The sequence below is a fragment of the Triticum urartu genome, chromosome 2 (genome assembly GCF_003073215.2).
Source record: "Triticum urartu cultivar G1812 chromosome 2, Tu2.1, whole genome shotgun sequence".
Classification (NCBI taxonomy): Eukaryota; Viridiplantae; Streptophyta; class Magnoliopsida; order Poales; family Poaceae; genus Triticum; species Triticum urartu.
This window is the reverse complement of record NC_053023.1, coordinates 410,406,776-410,412,775: the sequence shown is the minus strand read 5'-3', so window position 1 is coordinate 410,412,775 and position 6,000 is coordinate 410,406,776.

The window sequence follows — 6,000 nt, the reverse complement described above, 5'->3', positions numbered from 1 at the left end:
CCCGCGTTGGCGCACGCCCCCGTGACCCGTATATCGACCTTGCATGTTTTGCCCTGCTATCCAATACGTCTCGCAGGTCCCGTGTGTTGCCCCGGACCTTGGTATTTTTGTTTGAGTGGCGGTGGGGTGCAGGCTGAACTTTAGGCTGAAACGCCTCTCTGGCTCGGCCATGAGGTGGCCGGTCAGCCGCATCGTACACTGGTGATGTAGGTTTCAATGCTTCCTCCTCGAGGTGAGGTAGCAACCTGCACTTTGGGTAACTCTTGGAGGGGCGCTCGAGTTCGTATTCCTCGGCCGTAAGGACTTCGGTCCATCTGTCTGCTAGCAGATCTTGATCAGCTTGAAGTTGTTGTTGCTTTTTCTTCAAGCTATTTCTTGTGGACATAAGCCAGCTCTTGAAGCGCTCCTGCTCGACGGGATCCTCAGGCACGATAAATTCTTCGGCGCCAAGGCTCACCTCGTCTTCGAAGAGAGGCATGTAATTGTCCTCCTCCGATTCTCCAACTGCTACCCGCTCTGGAGGGCTAGCTTGTTCACCCTCCCGCTCTAAATCGTGCTAGAGGGGATTGTTGTCGTCTTCAGCACTATCCGGAGTGTTATTGTCTCTTGTGCCGGTATCACTACTTTTTCTATGGCGGGACTTAGAGCGGCGCCGCTGACGTCGGCACTTGGGTTGCTTCTTGGAGGGGTCATCCTCCATTGTCTCGTCGCCATTGCCTTCTTTGGGGGTGCCCACCATGTATATATCATATGATGAGGTGGCGGTCCAGTGCCCTGTGGGCGGTGGTTCCTGTTCGTCTCCTGCATCGTCGTCCATACCGTCGATTTCTTCAGAGTCGAAGTCGAGAATGTCGGTTAAATCGTCGACAGTGGCTACTAAGTGGGTGGTGGGTGGGGAGTGAATTTCTTCGTCGTCCGCATCCCATTCTAGCCGGACATAGTTCGGCCAAGGTTCTCCTGAAAAGGAGAGAGACCTTAATGAATTTAGCACGTCGTCGAAAGGTGAGTGCTGAAAGATATCCACGGAGGTGAACTCCATGATCGGCGCCCAATCGGATTCGATAGGCACAGACGCAGGCGGCTTGGAGTCCGTGGCCGGAGACGAATCCAGTTGTTCGGCAGCACGGCCCTCGTAAGGGGTGAAGTCAGTATCCGGCTCTATCGCGACTGAGAGTGCGGCCTCCATGGCGGGGTCTATCCGCGCGTCCTCGGATGGCGCAATTTGCTCCGGATTGAAGGCCGGAGTAGTTGCAGGTGTGATCTCCCGAACACTGTCCGACGGCAGAGCTAAATCATGCTCATCATGATCGTGCGGCGCACCTGACATGGGCTCGAGTCCGTCGAAGATCAAGTCTCTGCGGATGTCGGCAGTGTAGTTTAAGTTTCTGAACCTGACCTGATGGCCAGGGGCGTAGCTCTTGATCTGCTCCAGATGGCCAAGCGAGTTGGCCCGTAGTGCGAGGCCGCCGAATACGAAGATCTGTCCGGGGAGGAAAACCTCACCCTGGACCGCATCGTTACGGATGATCGAAGGAGCCATCAAGCCTTATGGTGACGGCACAATGGAACTCTCAATGAAAGCACCAATGTCGGTGTCAAAACCGGCGGATCTTGGTTAGGGGGTCCCGAACTGTGCGTCTAAGGTGGATGGTAACAGGACGCAGGGGACACGATGTTTACCCAGGTTCGGGCCCTCTTGATGGAGGTAATACCCTACGCCCTGCTTGATTGATCTTGATGATATGAGTATTACAAGAGTTGATCTACCACAAGATCGTAGAGGCTAAACCCTAGAAGCTAGCCTATGGTATGATTGTTGTTGTCCTATGGACTAAACCCTCCGGTTTATATAGACACCGGAGGGGGCTAGGGTTACACAGAGTCGGTTACAAGGGAGGAGATCTACATATCCGTATTGCCAAGCTTGCCTTCCACGCCAAGGAGAGTCCCATCCGGACACGGGACGAAGTCTTCAATCTTGTATCTTCATAGTCCAATAGTCCGGCCAAAGGATATAGTCCGGCCAAAGGATATAGTCCGGCTGTCCGGAGACCCCCTAATCCAGGACTCCCTCAGAAAGCAAACCAGAAGACTTGGAGTTAAAGTCTGGAACTCCGCGAGGCAGCCACGAGGAAGGAGGGCGCACCCAGGGGGTAGGCGCGCCCCCACCCTCATGGGCCCCATGTAGCTCCACCGACGTAATTCTTCCACCTATATATACTCGTATGCCCTAGATCGATCACAGAGAGCCACGAAACCACTTTTCCACTACAGCAACCTTCTGTACCCATGAGATCCCATCTTGGGGCCTTTTCCGGCAATCTGCCAGAGGGGGAATCGATCACGGAGGGTTTCTACATCAACACCATAGCCTCTCCGATGAAGCGTGAGTAGTTTACCACACACCTTCGGATCCATAGTTATTAGCTAAATGGCTTCTTCTTCTCTCTTTAATTCTCAATACAAAGTTCTCCTCGATGTTCTTGGAGATCTATTCGATGTAATACTCTTTTGCGGTGTGTTTGCCGAGATCCGATGAATTGTGGGTATATGAACAAGATTATCTATGAATATTATTTGGTTCTTCTCTGGATTATTATATGCATGATTTGATATCTTTGCAAGTCTCTTCGAATTATCGGTTTAGTTTGGCCTACTAGATTGATCTTTCTTGCAATGGGAGTAGTGCTTAGCTTCGGGTTCAATCTTGCGGTGTCCTTTCCCAGTGATAGTAGGGGCAGTAAGGCACGTATTGTATTGTTGCCATCGAGGATAAAAATATGGGGTTTATATCATATTGTTTGAGTTTATCCCTCTACATCATGTCATCTTGCTTAAAGTGTTACTCTGTTCTTATGAACTTAATACTCTAGATGCATGCTGGATAGCGGTCGATGTGTGGAGTAATAGTAGTATATGCAGAATCATTTCGATCTACTTGACACGGACGTGATGCCTATATTCATGATCATTGCCTTAGATATCTTCATAACTATGCACTTTTCTATCAATTGCTCGGCAGTAATTTGTTCACCCACCGTAATACATGCTATCTTGAGAGAAGCCACTAGTGAAACCTATGGCCCCCGGGTCTCTTTCTTATTATATTGCATCTCTTTTATTTACATCGCATCTCGTTTACTATTTTGCAATCTTTACTTTCCAATCTATACAACAGAAATACCAAAAATATTTACTTTGCTATCTCTATCAGATCTCACTTTTGCGAGTGACCGTGAAGGGATTGACAACCCCTTTGTCGCGTTGGTTTCAAGGTTCTTGATTGTTTGTGCAAGTACTAGGTGACTTGTGCGTTATCTCTTACTGGATTGATACCTTGGTTCTCAAAAACTGAGGGAAATACTTACGCTACTTTGCTGCATCACCCTTTCCTCTTCAATGGAAAACCAACGCATTCTCAAGAGGTAGCAAGAAGGATTTCTGGCGCCGTTGCCGGGGAGATCTACGCCAAGTCAAGACATACCAAGTACCCATCATAAACTCTTCTCCCTCGCATTGCATTATTTGCCATTTGCCTCTTGTTTTCCTCTCCCCCACTTCACCTTTGCCGTTTTATTCACCCCTCTTCCATTCGTCTCTTTTCGCTTGCCTCTTGTGTGCTTGTTTGTTTGGATTGATTGTTTGTCACGATGGCTCTAGATAATACCAAATTGTGTGACTTTTCCAATAAAAACAACAATGATTTTATTAGCACTCTGATTGATATACTACCGATGCTGAATCTTGTGAAATTAATACCGCTTTGTTAAATCTTGTTATGAAAGATCAATTTTCTGGCCTTCCTAGTGAAGATGTCGCTACCCATCTAAACAACTTTGTTGATTTGTGTGATATGCAAAAGAAGAAAGATGTGGATAATAATATTGTTAAATTGAAGCTATTTCCATTTTCTCTTAGAGATCGTGCTAAAACTTGGTTCTCTTCTTTGCCTAAAAATAGTATTGATTCATGGAATAAGTGTGAAGATGCTTTTATCTCTAAGTATTTTCCTCCCGCTAAGATCATCTCTCTTAGGAACGATATTATGAATTTTAAGCAACTTGATCATGAGCATGTTGCACAAGATTGGGAGAGGTTGAAATTAATGATGCGTAATTGCCCTACACATGGTTTGAATTTATGGATGATTATACAAAACATTTATGTCAGATTGAATTTTGCTTCTAGAAATCTTTTAGATTCAGCCGTGGGAGGCACTTTTATGGAAATCACTTTAGGAAAAGCTACTAAACTCCTAGACAATATTATGGTTAATTATTCTCAATGGCACACCGAAAGAACCACTAGTAAAAAAGTTCATGCGATTGAAGAGATTAATGTTTTGAGTGGAAAGATGGATGAACTTATGAAACTGTTTGCTAATAAAAGTGTTTCTTCTGATCCTAATGATATGCCTTTGTCCACTTTGATTGATAATAATAATGAATTTGTGGATGTGAATTTTGTTGGTAGGAACAATTTTGGTAACAACGCGTATAGAGGAAACTTTAATTCTAGGTTGTTTCCTAGTAATTCCTCTAATAATTATGGTAATTCCTACAACAAATCTTATGGAAATTGTAATAATATGCCCTCTGATTTTGAGACCAGTGTTAAAGAATTTATGAACTCGCAAAAGAATTTTAATGCCTTGATTGAAGAAAATTTGCTTAAGACTGATGAGTTGGCTAGGAACGTGGATAGAATTTCTCTTGATGTTGATTCTTTGAAACTTAGATCTATTCCACCTAAGAATGACATCAATAAGTCTATCAAAACCATGATGATTTTCATTGATGAGTGCAAAGAAAGAACCGCTAGGATGCGTGCTAAAAAATACTGCTTTGTGAAAGCGTGTTCTTCTAGTTTTCATGATAATAATGATGAAGATCTAAAAGTGGTTGATGTGACTCCTATTAAATCTTTGTTTTACAATATGAATCTTGATCAATATGGGACTGGAGATGAGTCAACTTTAGTTAAAAGGCGTCCCAATGATTCAGAGTTTTTAGATCTTGATGCAAAAATTAATAAAAGTGGGATTGAAGAGGTCAAAGCTTTACATAGCAGTGAACCCACTATTTTTTATTTCAAGGAATTTAATTATGATAATTGCTCTTTGATATATTGTATTTCCTTGTTGCAATCCGTGTTAAATTCTCCTCATGCTTATAATCAAAATAAAGCTTTTACTAAACATATCGTTGATGCTTTAATGCAATCCTATGAAGAAAAGCTTGAACTAGAAGTTTCTATCCCTAGAAAACTTTATGATGAGTGGGAACCTACTATTAAAATTAAGATTAAAGATTATGAATGCTATGCTTTGTGTGATTTGGGTGCTAGTGTTTCCACAATTCCAAAAACTTTGTGTGATGTGCTAGGTTTCCGTGAATTTCATGAGTGTTCTTTAAACTTGCATCTTGCGGATTCTACCATTAAGAAACCTATGGGAAGGATTAATGATGTTCTTATTGTTTCAAACAGGAATTATGTGCCCGTAGATTTCATTGTTCTTGATATAGATTGCAATCCTATATGTCCTATTATTCTTGGAAGACCTTTCCTTAGAACGATTGGTGCAATTATTGACAGAAAGAAGGAAATAATAGATTCCAATTTTTGTTAAGGAAAGGCATGGAACACTTTCCTAGAAAGAAAATTAAATTACCTTATGAATCTATTATGAGAGACACTTATGGATTGCATACCAAAGATGACAATACCTAGATCTATTCTTGTTTTTATGCCTAGCTAGGGGCGTTAAACGATAGCGCTTGTTGGGAGGCAACCCAATTTTATTTTTGTTCTTTAATTTTTGTTCCTATTTAGTAATAAATAATTCATCTAGATTCTGTTATGATTGTGTTTTTTATGTTTTAATTAGTGTTTGTGCCAAGTAAAGTCTTTAAGATCTCCTTGGGTGATTCTTGTTTGATCTTGCTGATAAAAACAGAAAGTATGTGCTCATGAAAATAATTTTCATTTTTTACCAGAGAG